The following is a 17,391-nucleotide window of genomic DNA, read 5'->3' as shown; positions in this document are numbered from 1 at the left end:
CCGATGTGTACTTTTCGCAAGTCGCCTCCGGGATTTGTGCACACAACGGAGATAGCAGAGAACTAAGCGATTATACAGATCAAAGGGAGTCATGCCTCTAGATCGGAGATAACAAGTATTTGAATAATAAAGAACATATTATTCACTTTTTAATGTCATCATACTACTTAATACAAACCACACATGACAATTGACGTGTTGACCCCGAAAGCAATGGAAATTACCGGTTTGTACATTGTAAACATGTGGAGTATATTTATACGATAGTGGTGTTCTGAAGCTGCTCAGAGAGTATTACAAATACTCAGAATGAAGCATGATTGACACATTGATTGGGAAGTGACTGATCCTGGCCAATAAACAGATCGCCTACTATTTCACTTTCAGAGCGCAAAGTACACCCAGGAAGGATTGATCACAGTTAAATGATTGTTGAGCATGAGTGAATGAGTGAGGAAGGTTTAACGCCGCTTTTATAATATTCCGTCAAATCCACTGATGGGGACACCAGAAACAGGAGGAAGACACAAGAGGACATTCAAACCATGGCCATAATGAGCGAACGCTGAGATATATTTTGAGTGAGATGGGTGCTTCGAAAAGCTTTGATACTGGAGGATATTCCGTCGTCATAATCGGTTAAAATATTGGAATCGAACCCACAAACAGCTGATTTTGACGTTACGCCTCACAGATATGTTTCTGTGGGAACTTACTGATAAGTTTATGTCGATGAACCTTATAAATTGTTGATTCACACTTGCTGTTGTGGTTGTCTGATTTGAGGCGACGGGGTGGTGAAAGCGTTCGCTCTACATCGATTTCGGCATTCCAGACAGCCATAAGTAGAACAGAAAATCAAGTGCATGAAATTAAATTATCAAAATAGTGATTAAGCTTTCAAATATGTATTTGGATCATTTTAACTATGGATATGCAAAATGTTTGCTTGTAACACAAGCCTGGGATTTATGTCACTGCAAATAATCGCTTTTACTTCATCATAATGCGTGACCGGATTTTCAAGGATATATTTTTCAGGTGCATTTGATCTGTTTTATCTGTCTTTATCGATGACGTCAACCGTGAAGTTATCTCCCCTTGGCAGTATACGGGTGATACGTTTACCCGAAATGCTATAAAATTTATATCCTTCGTTTCATAGAAGTCACCCACCGTGATAAAACTGAAATACTGTTTTAATAATCTGTTTTATTAGACTGTTTTGTTATACCATTTTATTATGTTGTAAATATTTATCATTGTAGCACAGCCTTTGCGAGCTGCACGATCTGCAGGTATGTTACGTTTATTATTGTGGAAATAAAGAAAACATTAGATAGATAGATAGATAGATAGATAGATAGATAGATAGATAGATAGATAGATAGATATGGTGATGGGAACAGAAGACAAATTATAACAGAGTTATATTCAATCCTAATTTTGCCTTGGGAATCTGTTTTAGTATAAAATCTAGACTTATTATTCTCTATTGTGAAGACTGTACACGTTTTACGGAACAACTGAGCCACAATGACAATGCCTGAATTGACAGAGTAACGTCCCTTAGATCAGCACGCCAGCACTTGCACGTGTGTGAGACGGCTGGTTGATTGTAATCTCCATAAATCGCTTAACAGTCTATAACAGTTATATTACATTGGCTTCGGGGCTGGATTGTACTGTAGGATGCGTTCTGGCACTTGGTAATTGTAGGCAGAGGCTGAGGTGTGGGTTGTGGTGGTTATAGTCTGATAGTATAGGCTAGGATGGTGAGGTTTTTTCGTTATTGCGGTCTGATCGAAGACGTTACGATGGTGAAGATTGCTTTTGTAATCTGAGTGAGTGATTGAGTGAATGAGTTTGTTTTTACGCCGGACTCAGCCATGGTTCAGCTATATGGCGGAGGTCTGTAAATAACCTAGTCTGGACCAGACAATCCAGTGATCAACAGCATGAGCATCCATGTGCGCATCTGGGAACCGATGACATGTGTCAACCATGTCAGTGAACCTGACCACCCGATCCCGTTAGTTGCCTCTTACGACAAGCAGAATCGCCTTTTTATGACAAGCATGGATTGCTGAACACCGGACCTTCACGGGGTTTTTAACTTTGATTTTTTTATGTTTATTTTTGTAATCTGATCGTACAGGTCAAGGAGGCTTTGGTCATGGTGGTCTGATCGTACTGACTAATGACGTGAGAGTTGGTCATTGTTGTCAAATAGTAGATTCTAAGGTTGTGTGGCGGTTGTGCTCCGATCGTAGAGGTTACGAGGGTGAGGTTTAGTGATCTCTTCCAATCTTAGAGGCTAAGATGGGTAGGTCTGGTGGTTGTGAGAAGAAGGTTGTCTGTAATGGTACGTTTAGCCAATGGAGTTGTACTGAGCAAAGCACAAAATACAACAGTCCGAGTTTGTGCGAATTGTCAGATAATTGTCAGACACACCTGTCGTATATATACGCTCTTAGTACGGTGGCGTTTATAGAGAGGCTGTTCCTTCGTGAACAGCTCGCATGTCAAGCTGTTTCATATCCACCACTAAGTAGCATATTGGCCCTCGGGCCAATCAACCGTGTTTGATGGTCTTCAGATAACAAAAATATGCACAATAATTTATCATTGTAAAAAAATCTGCTTAAGATGTAATCCTTGTGTTCTGTAGATGAGATGGATTTTATTGTCGTGAGTATGGGTCATACATCATGAAGTAAGCTTTTTATCAAGCACCAGTGCAATACAAAGTAATTGTTCAAGCAGGACAGATGTCCCATCTTCATACTGCACTGTGTGACACGCTATGAAAAGATCAAATGTATAAGTGCTGTAACTGATGACAAAATGGTAAATACGATACGTAGAATATGCAAATTACTCCGTCAGTGGATGCATGCTGCAGTAAGTTTGTTACAGCGCGTTGCAAGGAAAATCCACCGGAACCGGAAGAAGCCGCTACCCTGAAAAGTGAAACCGGCTGTCTCAGTGCTGCTCGGGTTGTACAGGACCCGTTTCCACCCTTCTCCTTTCCACCCCCGCCCCCACCCCAGATATAACTCTGGTATGGTTTTTTCAGTCCCCAAAGTCGCATATGAAATCTGGATATGTATTGATGCTTTGGAGGCTGGAGAGCAATTACTCACAATGTCCAGTGTGCATTTCTTTTCCTTAACATTGGAATGTCTCCACTAAAGTAGACATGCCAAACTCAAAAGCAAATTCCAAAGATCCACACAGTATGCTGTGACATAAGATTTCAATCGAAAAACACGTAACGATACACTATTATTTGTTGAGAATTCCACACGGACAAGTACACGAAGGATCCGATTTGTCATTCAGTTTGTTCGTTTAGCTTCATGTTGTTCTGACGTTACAGAACAGCGTCTCTTCACATCGTGACAGAGTCTAATAAATTACGCATCTCTGTATAATTTTCTCCCCCGTTACAGTACAAAACATGCAGTCCATAATTAACTAGATGCACAAGCCTGTACTGCTCTTCCTTCCCATTTGTTTCGAATCTGTAAGGTACATTGTGTTAACCTATAAGGCTCGTGGCGTGCGTTCTGTAATGACTAAGTGGGAAGCCTTCTACAGGGAAAGAAGTCTATTAAAATGTCTGCCGACCTGTCACGCGAGATGTCACACGGGTCACGAGACTTATTGGTACGTCACGTGCATTCTCGCGTGGCATGTCTAGCGAAAGGTAGAAACTGACATATCTCATGTGTGAGGTATACGTTTAGAAACATTATGCCATAATTGCTGAATATGAGTGTTGTATATTCTAGTCAATGCGTTTTAGCAGAACTTTCTCCGTTTTGACTGTCCCTGTCAAAGGATGTTTTACGTTCTTTTGAGGAAGATTAGCATAAGTCTATGCAATCAGCTACATATTTACAGTTAGGGGGAAATATACGTGGTAAAACACTAATTATGAAAGATATACAGTGTCACAAATAAAAAACGAGAAAAGAATTGGCATAGATAAATCAGGGAGCCTATATAGAATGGGAGAAGAAACTCCTCGAAAAGCCGCTGAACGTATGTCTCGTCGTTACGTAACCAGTGTAGGCAAAATGGTGGCAGCGTAGTATTTAAAATTGAGCCCGGTTTATTTTCAACAGCTGATTAAGTTCGCTGAGTGTTGCACCAACTGAAATTCTAAGTGCAGAACATAGGTAACTATTTTGTCATTTCAGTTTAAGTCAAATAATTGGTATTAGTGTCCGTATCAGGACAGCAGATTTGTAGTAAAGTTTCAAGTCGGTATGTCATAGCTCACTGGCTTCTATTTTCGATTCACCGCGAAGATAGACTAAATTGTGCCGATAAAAGCTTCTTTCACACATTCGTTTAATTTTTAGAAGGGAAACATACCTAAGGTAAAGGTATTGAAGGGTATTTGCAAGTAATAGTGACAGTTTTATGACTCAAAAAATGGTAGGGTGTAATTGAGGAGCGTAAAAAATATGATATTTCGCCGATCTGTCCTGATCGGCCATTGAAATGCTACACGCCATTGTTCGAGTGTTTCTAGTTACTTCCTCAAAAACATCTTTCACATACACCTTTAATTCATATGAGGGGAATGTACAATCAGCTGAAATGTGTTTGCAAGTAATAGTGATAGTTTCATAATCTAAAAGGAAATGTTAGTGTGTATTTGAGGTGTGTGAAAAATATGACATATTGCCGATCTGATCTGATTTGCCATTGATGCTTGAGGGATATAGTTGCATAACTGTTTTCTTTCTTGTTGATCTTATTGTTTGACAAAACTGGAAAGTTGTTTTAGGACGCTTTGTGACAGTTTTACACTATATTTTTGAGGGCAGTGTGACAGTGTCAGTTAAAGGTCACATGCAACCAAAAAATCAAACATAATTAAAACAGATTTATCACTTATTCATGACATACAATATACATTGCTGCTTTTAAAAAAACAAATAACACAATTATAAGCGTACAATCGCGATTCAAAAGTGCGATATTTTGCACTTGGGCTTACTTCCCCCGAAACGAAGCCCTCGGGAGACCGAACCCAGTCATAGCGGGTGGATCTGCACTCAAGTGTAACGACGGTTTCCGATTGGCTGTTTCATTTGCTGATATATATGGTGAGGGTTCGTTGTGTGTACAGAAAGATGATCTGTTTGATGGGCATTTTAGAAGTATAGCCAGTCACAAGAAAGTAAGATTCTTTATGGATAACAACTTCTTTTTGTGTACTTGATGCGTCGTTTCAGTATGGATTCATATACTGTTGTCAAATAAAATCATATACACGAAAAGAAGTCGTTATCCATGAAGAATGTATATAGAGATGTTGGGTTTGGAAAATACATGTTCTCTGAATTTGCGCTCGATCAAATAAAAAATCATGTCAGTAGGGATGGTAAACTACTGCGTGGCTGGAATCTGTCATTCGTCCAAGTACAAAGCAGGACTTGAAACTGACAAGAGTTTGCACCAGTTTCCGTCAGATCCAGTCATCCGAAAAAAAAATGAATGTAGTTTGTTTTCAACCCACAGACATAAAAACATGCCATGTGTATCACACGTGCCTAATTACATAATGTGGCAGACACGGGACTCGGGTGCACGAGTCGTAAATCAACTTATTTTCTTTATGTCGTATAGTCTGATAGGTGTTAAGTTCAAATTGCACGTGGTCAATGATTGAAGCTGTGTATTGCATGTTGTCTTTAGCAGACAGACATTTAGGTGTGAATAAACCAGACACTGAGCTTTCTCTGTGACAGAGACTGTTTACTACAATCAACAAGTTGTTTTACGTAACGAGTAGATTATTTACTTGTTTGTGTACACAACCAAGATTAGACTACTGCTCACGACCTCAGACGCTGGGCATGCATAGTGTTTCAAGCTCCTCGAACCTATTCACTGCGCATGCGTTATGGAGGCAGCGCAGCACAGCCGTTGAAACCAGTTTTCCCCCCAGCGCTGGGGGGAATTTAGTGAAACGTTTGAACTCCGATTTCGCGGGCTTTTCTTTCATGGCGTTTTTATCAACTTTATAGGTTGAATTGGCATTTTTTATGATTTGTTTCGGTAAGTGCATACCGAAAGGTACCAGAATCTGCAAAGTTGTGTTTTACGTTGCATGTGACCTTTAACATTTTGTTAATGTCCATTTCATTCCCCACATGCAATAAGATATCTGAATTAATTATCAATGTAAACAAAAATGTCTCAAAGTAGATTTTTAAAAAGGACAGCAGATGTTAACACTTGTTCTCGCGATACTTTTGCTTTCTTTAACATGTGTTGGGAGGGAAGGCCGCGGTACTACTTTCTTTTATTCTTTTTCTTTATTTCTTTCATTCATTCACATAATTCTTGCTCTTAACTCTTACTGTAATTCATTGATTGATTGATTCATTCATTGTAAAATTCCGACTGATACAATAAACTGGCTGAAGTTCTGTTAAACACAACTGAAGTTGTGCTGGGAACGAGCCAAGAAAATGTGTGCGTTGGAGCATGACGAGGCACACGTTAATTAGCACAAATGGTAAAGAAAGCAGGCGAGTGACCTATCCCTGTTGTAGAGTATCCCTGGTTAACGCATATCTAATCGTTTAAATTGTATTAGTGAGTCTCTTTGATATTCCTTCAGTCAGATCACGGCTTGTGTTAAGAAGATGCCATGATGATATATAAGTCTGTGATTAAATGGAATGTAACCCTTTAAATATGGACATTGAGTGATAGATCAATGTCAGACTCATCATTTGATCCAGATTTTTTAGATGGATTATCAGGCTATTTGTGTTGTCTAATAAATCAACTTTATGCATGTTAATCATGAAAGAACATTATTTTTTTTTTTTAAGAGGAGTGCGCTTAAGATTTGACGCAAATGGTACAACCTGACAGTTCTTATGACCGAATGGTCCCAGCTGTGCCTTGTGAGGACAAGAGACCGTGGTTTGAACAGGTATACTCGGGCCGTCGGGAAAACAAATACCAAAGACAGGGAATTCATCATGATTCCTTTGAAAATGACATAGGTCTTCTGACATTGGTTTCATAACAGCAACGACACAGTGAAGCTATACCTCCAAAGGTCAAAGTGGTCAAATGGGTAAAGGCGCAGTTCTTTCCCACAAGTGATAGTGTATGTGAGTATGGTCAAGAAATCGTCATCATTCTCCGTCCAGGTATAATAAACGCATACACAAAAAATTGTTAATTTCAAATACCTTATACTGTCAAGAGGTGACAAACCATGTGTGCTAATTTGCTGCGAATGAATTAAATGTCACTAGGATTGACGTGACGGCCATGTTGAGTATGGGCGTGATATACTATTCATTCAAATTATGACATGTTCCAGATACCATCAGGAGATGTTACCCTGTTAATAGTGCAGTTCATGTGTCTCTCGCGCTTTCTTCGCCCTGCCTTCACATTGCTGCAATAAACATACTGCCTTTTCGAAACGACTGAATGTGCTCATTACATGGAAAGGTCTACCAAATTTCTCACAGGTGGTATTGGTATGTAAGCATTAATCTGAAGTAGGATCTGTCTACCACCGACAGAAATCCTACTTGTATCAGGCTCCGCTGTACAAAGCTTCCTTAGCGTTAAGATGATGCTCATGGACATCGTGGACTTAAGACCGTCGTAATGTTAAAGTTGTATCCTACAACGGCACACATGAAGTTTCCTGGAAGATCACCAGCCCTTCCAGAGCAGGTTCAAGCCTCCGTGTTGAGTTCTGCTTTGGATGTTTGCATTACATGTTTGTCAAACATCCTGCTGATTTTGTACATCGCACAACAGATTGTACAGAAGGTCTTGTCGCGTTTTCGGTAATTAGACGGGCTTCCGGAACAGTTGTTGACGATAACGAGTTTTCGTGAAGCGACCAGACGTCGGCTGTGGTGGGCGTACTTGTGCGGCCGCCTGGCACGCGAACATAAGGTAGTCTACAGTAAGCGAAATAGTCAAGTTCCTCTGTCTCCTGGACTTGATGACTTTAATTTAGTAAGACAACAGGTAGTACCCTTTCTGGTGAAGTCAGAATACCAACCCGGCTTTGACATGAAGCTTCATATTGACAGGTACTAAAGTGGTAACACCTCTTCCACAATAGCTACAACAAATGCCAAAGCCAGTCAAACCACAATTCATGATAAGATGATACGTCATGTTGTCCTGGTGCTCTTCATGAAGGGAATAAAACAGTGACAGGTCATCAGGGAGTCGGTATAGTGTGTCTGAGTGGGGTACAAGTAAAACTGCAGCATGGTATCTCTGTGAGGCAAGCACTGTAAACCCGGAAGTAACCCGACTAACACAAGCAGTCTACATCCTACCCTACTTTTGACACCATCTAACCGAGGCTCCATCTCACAGGATGTTCATAATTCGTAGAATTTCACTGGATGCGGATTAATAGGGATTAGAAAGAAATGACGCTTGTACGTTTAAGGTATCTTTTGATTGCAATTGTTTTGCCTTATAATCAAATTTAGGTATGCATTCAAAATGCATTCACTGTTTGGTGAAAAGTAAAACCCATTTGAGCAAAGTCTTGTCTGACACCTCACGTTGATGTAGCTGGTGTTTGTCGTTGGCGTGGCCCACGATCTTAAGATGGGTTGCTGAGTGCAATCACCTACTTGCGGCCAGTGGCTTGCATAGGACGACGAACTCTGCGTAACATGAAACATTAGAATACTTTTGTAATTAATCCAAGTAATTTTTTTAAAAAAACCCAAACAAACAAATAATCATCCGTGTTTGTAATTTTGCAAAAGAAGAAATATTATAACCCTACATATAGTGTACTGACGAACTCTCGAGAACTCTCCAGAAATTAGCAGCTTACTTTTCGAACCGATCCATCAGTATATTTACCAATGTTTTTAAAAAAATGTCAATATAAATGGCCTGAAATAATGCGCACTCGGCGCTCTTAGCTTCCGGCAAACTTGGGAAGCTTTGAAGTGGAATCCGTTCACTGATCGTTCTGCTTCGGTGAGTGTGACAGATAACTGACCCTAATTTAACGACAGAAGCCTCAACGGTTTGGTGGGATTACGTTTCTGGATTCTGTAGATTAATTGGTAGATTTTTCTCTTTGAATGCATAACTATCGTGCAGTTTGTAAAAACTCAATTATATATCTTTGTATATCACAGGAGATTGGAGTGCGTTTTGTAAGTTATGAAAGCTGCTGTCATAGTTGGGCGTCTCACTTTCAGGTGAGATCGTGGCTACGGTAATGACAGCTTCACGCGAAAGGCGAACAGTTTAACCACGACAGGAAATTAGCTCCCTGGTACAAGCAGTAGGCCCTTCCGAGATTTTGTGGGTCATGATCCCAACAAGTACCGTGAAAATGCTCATATCCAGGGTTTTCAGCAGTGCACTGTATGGGTGCTGGTGACGATTCATTGTAAATGTAAGAATATACTTTAACAACAATAAGTTTGCATAATCTGTTAAATAAAGTACACATACAATTTTATCATGCAATTCCATTTTAGGAAAGTTAAACAAGGTACACCATAGTGTGCAAGCATGTAAAAATTCAGTCGTTTTGTAAGTGTGATATTAACGATAAAGCTCTTAATTACATACGATACAATGACTTTACCCGAATATTTAAGAATGTAGTAAAACTGGATGTGGTAAGGGATTGACCATTATGTTTTCCTGTGGGGAGTTGAGGGCACTGGGAAGGGAAAATTAGCTTTAACCAGGAAATGAATGTCAGAGAGTATGGTCAGTTCTAGCATAAAATTGATGAAACCAAATTATTGTTTGCATATTATTTATTGTGTAACTCATGTGTATATAACATTTTCCTTTTCGCATGCTATAGGAATACTTTCGTAATTTTAACCTAACAAACAAATATTTACTTCATTAAATACAGAGCTAGAGATCGAGCTTTTCACATTGACCGACAGTACAGATCTTTGTTTGCTTACTTGGTTGACGTCAATATCGTGATGTAAACAGCATTCTTGTCGAAATGCAACCCCTACCTTCTGCTTGTTCGGCGTAACCTGTCGTTATTGGCATGTAAATATGTACTTGTTCATTGTTATTATTGGATATGTAGTGCCATGCGTGTGAGCCTAGACATGTATTACATTCAGTAATTATTGGCCACTGATGACAAAGGAATTAACTGTTCTGGTATAAACTGTTCATGTACACTTGTTATACCGCACGTGATGACTTTCTCATGCTGCCATCCGTCCACTGTGACTAAAACAAGCAGTAATGTTTGCTATAGCATTCATGTACAAATGTGGACTTTGTAATATATATATATATATATATATATATATATATATATATATATATATATATATATATATATATATATATATATATATATATATATATATATATATATATATATATGATAGTATGTGTGACGTAAGTAATTATGCCTTTATAGACATTTTTAGATCGTACTTATGACAACACGTGGTGTTTGCTGGTTGGTTATGAATTATTTATATGTTATATGGTACGGGACAAATGTGAAAAAATCGCTCTCCTTTGGGAATGATCGTGATAGAGACATTGTATCACTGTCGTGATTTCTCCACGGGAGTTTCATGGTAATTGCTTCTTTTTCGTTTGTGGGAGTGGAAAGCTTCCTAATGCCACCCATCGGAGTCGCGCATCCAGTGACTAGTAGCACTAGTTGTTGAAGGCACGACTGTAGATAGCCTACAGACGTTGTTAGATTACCGTAGTGCACACTAATTTGGGATTACAATATCGTAATTCGCGAACCTTTTCGGTAACATTTACTCCTGGATTCGAACCCACACATATCTCTACACCATCCTCACCATGTTAGCTATAACGTGACCGTGGAGCTCATGCTCTAACATGGCTTTACGACAGTCTCAGCGCTAAGATAGGTTTGTGCAGCGGAGCATTGAAGTATAATCAGGAATGTTCGGAAACCAGTTTTGTACAATCTGCGTGAACGGACGGGTTTCAAGTGCAACGGGATTAAGGCGGGATGGAATCCATTCCTCGTCATTATCACCATGAAGACCATCTGTAGATCATTATCTTCAGTAGAAACAACAGCATTCGCATCATCTGCCCCCGCACCCATCCGAAAACCGCGTATATGAACTCTATACCAGTTTCTACTTAGCATTACTCTGCCAAACACACGCTCGTTTACTCGCCTGTACAATCATTAAGAACGCACACGTCCAAACACGTGTACATTAGCGACTTCACAGAGGTTCCATGTAACCTTTCCAAGTTCATTACAATGGTCTTATAGATCACTCTGCTGGCTCCATCTGTTCGTGACTTACGACCCCTCTCTGAGCAAGGTGTCAAGCTAGTGGTCACGATGGTCACCTCAAGGTCAGGCAGGGCACTTGCGATCTGTACGGCTTTAATGGCATATGTGATGAAGCTACTGCGGCGTTGCTATACCGGGCTCTGTCTGATTTGTTGCAATGTATCTTCCTAGATTGTATACTGTGGAGAAGACGATTTATTGGGTGGGATACCCCGTATGTTATTGCAGAATTTGCTCGCTATGTGCGGTGTTCATTTCTGTATCCCCTCGTGTGGTAGTGCTGGCATATTGTTATAAAATCTCAATTACGTTCTTGTTTCTCTTGAGTCCACATGCAGGCATCTGCGTTACAGTAGCTGCACCGTTTAACTTAGAAGTGTTTAGACTATATACCATTTGAAGACACACAATTTCAAAGTCCTATTCGTCCTTAAAAAATAGTATTTTACAGTTGTGTGATAGATCATTGCCCACGGTGATAGCTCAGGACATTTAATACCTGCTCGTAACATTCAACATGTAACACTTTCTGACATATTACATTGCACGCACTCAGGTATTTTTTCATCTATACGTTTCAAATCTGAACATGCACCTGTCGCCATTGTACGCATAACCACCTCACATATGAACCTGATACACATATACATGTTGTATCAGCATGTGTTGTAGAGGAAAGCAAAGTGGCTAAAGCGTTTGTTCATCACACCGACGACCCGGGTTCGATTCCCTATATTTGTACAATGTGTGAGGTCTATTTCTGATGAGTCCCGACATGATATTACTGGAATCTTACTGAAAGTGGCGTAACACCAAACTAACTCACTCACTCACTATATCAACATGGTGTGGAAATTCCCGTTTTGTATATTATGATATGTCTACCCATATCAAAATGTTACTTATGTCTCTGTCATTTCTACATATCATTAATACACTTGCCCTTTCCAAATGACATAGACGCACCTGTCGTTTCTACATGGCATGCGTACCAGTACATGGCACACATACACTTGTCATTTCCACGTGCCACACGTACACTTGTAATTTGTACATGGCATATATACACATTTCATTTGTATATGGCGTACGCAGACTTACCATTTGTATACCACACACACGCACACACACTTGTCATTTCTACATGGCATATATACACTTGCTTTCTGCACATGACACACGCCTGACATTTCTACATGGCATGCACACACCCGTCAATTCCACATGACATACATGTACGTGTCATTTCTACCTGGCATACATACACTTGTCATTCTACATGACACACATACACTTGTAATGTTTACATGCTACACGTACACTTATCATTTATACAAGAAATACATACACATTTCATTTGTACATCACACACACCTGTCATATCTTCATGGCACACACCTGTCGTTTCCACATGAGACAGATACACCTGTCATTTCTGCATGACATGCACACATCTGTAATTTCTACATGGCATAAATACTTCCATCATTTCTACATGTCATACACATACCTGTAATTTTCACATGTCATACTTACACCTGTCATATCTACATGGCACATGTCTGTCGTTTCCACATGAAACACATACACTTGTCATTTCTACATGACACACATACACTTGTCATTTATACATGACACACATACACTTGTCATTTCTATATGACATACGCACACCTGTAATTTCTACATGGCATAAATACTGCCATCATACCTGTAATTTTCACATGCCATACTTACACCTGTCATATCAACAAGGCATACAAACTCTCAGCCTTTCTTAGACTACATACACCGGCGTTTTAATCAGGCATACCTGTTCACATTTCGTACACAGTGTTTATAACGCTAGCAGGTGCGTCAGCATTTCCACATGACGTAGAGTCTCCTGTGGGAAACTGTCAGAACGTCGGGTATATATGGACACTGAAACCCGTGTGTCTGACATGCTTGCAATGAATGTTTCATGTGTCTATGTGTACATAATAATCTATACCCTTGATTCATAAACAGTGTCCCAGAATCAGTCCGAGTGATTTCAATGGGTCGGGAACTACCCGGAACGACGGCGCCCCTGTGTAACATTAACCTAGTTATATTTGTTACCTTCTATAGGGACTGTATCATGGGAAGATATGGCGACAACGACCTTGCATGTGCTACTCTGTTGTGAAGACGTGACACCATCTCTGTGATTGACATGAACATGTTGAAATTCACATGCACCACACACGCCTTGATTACACGTCTGTGTTGTTAACACATACAATCCGTGACTGTTGAGAGGTTTTATACTAGGTAAGCGTAAAGCTGTGTAGATATATTCACTTTCAATGTCATTACGGTATATGTTCCGTGAGAATTAGCTCAGTTATTTCCGTGTGAAAATCATTGGATGCAAGGATCAATGCCACAGAGATCAATGAGAATTTATCAAAATGTTCATAGAATTTCCGAAGTGTACGCTGATTCATGATTGGTAAATATCAATGATCAGCAATAATGCTAATGATTATACAACCATACCTTACATGGTGACAGTGTGTTTTCAATCGGTTTGACGTCCCCATTGCAAGAACGCTGGCAGAGTGAGTGAGAGAAAGACAAAGTGACCTTGATGCCAGCAGCATTTTTGCAGAGTGAGTGAGTTAAAAGTTTAAGTCACATTGGCAGTATTGCAGCTATATTGTACTATATAAAGTTACATATTTTTAATAATTACAGGTAAATATAAAGTGAAAGACAGTAACACAACTAGTCTATCAGAGACTTAAATAATAATAAAAGTAGTTATAAATTTATAACATTTAAATTATGCAAGATGATGCAATATATAAAGAGGAAATGTAGATTACCATGCTAGGGACTCGGGTCTCCGATGTTCATGAACTTGATGAAACCACCAAGATACAGGAACAGAGATTAAAAACTAGGATTCGACACTAGAACTGGGCTTCACACATTGTACCCATATTTTGTTTGTCAAACATATGCATTAAGACATATAACCCATCAGGTTCAGTTACATCTTTGCTAGGCTTCATACCGACCTTCAGACAACATCGTGTTGGATGTTCTGCAAAACAGGCGCATGCAATTTAAAGTCTATTTTCGACCCTGAGACTAGTGTTGTGTGACGCAGTATAGCACTTTAAGTATCCATTCACATGATAAATGTAACGGTAATGTTGTTTTGAAGGGTGTCAGTGCATTGTTTAACAAGTATATGCTCCAAAGCTGTCACCATTTCAAGCACTTTTAGAGTTGATACATGTCTTTTGTGGGTTAGGAAGGTAATATCCCGGGACACACATAGCCTGCCGATGTCGGTTGTGCCACACTCATGGCAGTGCCCTACATACATTTCCGTATTCCATTAAGCTTTAACACTATCAATCATCAGGAACATGAGACCACGATGGGTCAGTGGTCCGTGCTGGCACGACAGTTTTGCACAATCGGGCACCAGGTTGGTTTAGAAACATGATAGTATGCGGAAAGGTATTTTCATATTAGCCTCAGTGCTCAGATCGCCACAATGCGTCGTTAAGCAATACGAATATTTCGTTGTACAACAACATAAGCAACAACAACATCAATATTCACTATGTAAGAGATAGTTTGCTTTGTATAACGTCACTGCTATTAGATCTTTCCAGATTTTTTTCTTTTTTTTCTTTCTTTCTTTTTCTGATGTCCCCAATTTCGGATAGCGATGCCACTTTACGAACACGTGACAACAGATAGGTTACAGATAGATTAATTTTCAATAGTTTTCAGGTTACCTTTGTCACCAATACACTGTAAACTAAAGCGTAAAAGACATCACCCGTATCCGATACATCACCATCGAATGATCATGTTGTTTGTTTCATTCCAGCTGTTTACGAACATAGTCCTGTTTGTTTTTGTTGTTTGGTTGTTCACTCATACCATGAACTTTCTCGTGTTGGTTACGATGACAGGTATTACTGTCAAGGATCCTGTAACCCATATCCCGTTAGTGAAACATGGGCTGTTGAGGATCAGTTCTAACCCGGATCTTCAGGGGCATCATCAAGCAAAGTGAATAGTAAATCAAGAATACTGCCATTTGTTCATCAGTGTAGGTGTTCTGCACTGAATGTCCAAAGGCGTATTGGTACAAATTAACCGATATAACAAACAGTCTAAGTGTATGCAGAAAGGGGACATATGGGGCAATGAATATCGCTTATTCAAGTGGCTAGTGAAGATCTTGAAGGAAAATGTCGTTTGACCATCGAAAAGGTCAGGCGAGAGGTTTGCAGGCAAGTATTGTCCTTTTTACCACCACGAGAAAAATAGGTTTTCGTGTACCAATTTGCCAAGCGCACTAAGAGTCTTCCGTAATCTCGCTGCGCAACACGGACGATGACAGTAATTGAAATTCCGAAGTTTGTATGGTGACACTTTAAGCACCATCAACATGTGACATTTTATAGCTTCTCTGCATTACCTTGAACACTTCTTTACAGTGCATACTCTCCACAACAAAGGTAAAAACAGCTGACGAGTTCTTTTGTTGGGAATAGGAATATGCACATAAATCGCGCTGCAGTAATATTCTGGATTGGTCGCCATGACACTTTCAGTTTAATTAGGTTTCACTTAACCGAGATTTCGTTACAGGCGTCAAAATGAAATCATGTGTGACAATGGAAGAGGCTGATCATGACTCATCACCGTAAATTTGGCATGAGCATGCATTTGTATATTAAGAAGTGGAAGGACGTGAGTCTGTGACTTTCTGTGACTGTTTGTGTGAGCAAGTGTCATGTGGTAATCAATCAAGAAAGAGTGGAATCTGTCGAGGTGACTGTACGGTGTTTGGGTAGATATATAAGTGAGTGTATACATCGCCATTCATAACAGTTTTAGAATATGTGGAGACATGGTGCAGCTAAAATATTCTGAAACTAATTGCAAGGGGTGCATTGTAAACGTATAACGTTTTGCATGCATTATTTACAATGCATTCAAAGGTAACAGGCTCCGCCAGAACCTGCAGACACCATTGCGACTAGACATTTCTGTTGTTGAAAGTAGACAAACCAAGGTACTGTTCTGCCATCATGTATCTCCATCTAAAATGGCCGACTCCAGCATCTCTGCATGGTATTATTTGTGGTAAGGTTGTGTTGAATGTGCAGAAAAATGTCGTTATTCCAGGTTGTGCTGAACTGTGCAAATAAATGTCGAAGTTCTAGGTTGCGTTGATCTATGCTGGAAGATGTCCTAATTTAGGGTTGTGCTGAATTGTGCAGAAAAATGTCATTCTTCCAGGTTGTGCTGAGCTGTGCAGGAAGATGTCATGGTTTAAGGTTGTGTTAAACTGTGCAGACAGATGCCGTAGCTCCAGGTTATATTGAACTGTGCCGATAGATGTCGAAGTACCAGGCTGTTTTGAGTGAGTGAGTGAGTTTAGTTTCTAGCAATATCACCACTGGGGACACCAAAAAAGGGCTTCACACATTGTATACATGTGGGGAATCGAAACCTGAGTCTTCAGTGTGACGAGCGAAGGCCTCAACCACTAGGCTACACCACCACCCCAGGTTGTTTAGAACTGGGCATGCAGATGCCGTTGTTTAAGGTAGTGGTGTTGGGGCTGTGTAACTGTGATGTTCAGGGCTGTTGTATGACATCATCAGTGAGAATGCTGTAATCAAGGCCTACTACGGGCTAATTAGAAATAAAAAGAAAGTGTTCTTTTTCCAGTGAATTAATGACAATATCTTGTAATGGTAGATGAATGATTTTGAAATGACAGCAGAATCATTCTCTGTAATGTACACATCAGAGCTGGATAACAGATTGAAGATTATGTCAGTTATATTTGTATTGTGTGGTGATTACATCTGAAATATAGCTCAGTTATGATCTAGTATTATGTCATCATGTTAAACCTTTATGTCATCATATATTTTGGATGACCGTATACCTTTAAAATGGTATTACTAGTAAATCGTTTCTCCGTATGTTATATTAAAAGTATATAAGATTCAGACACTATTACATTGGTGCAAATTCAAATA

Source organism: Haliotis asinina, chromosome 5, assembly GCF_037392515.1.
Source record: "Haliotis asinina isolate JCU_RB_2024 chromosome 5, JCU_Hal_asi_v2, whole genome shotgun sequence".
Lineage (NCBI taxonomy): Eukaryota > Metazoa > Mollusca > Gastropoda > Lepetellida > Haliotidae > Haliotis > Haliotis asinina.
Note: the sequence above shows the minus strand (reverse complement) of the source record.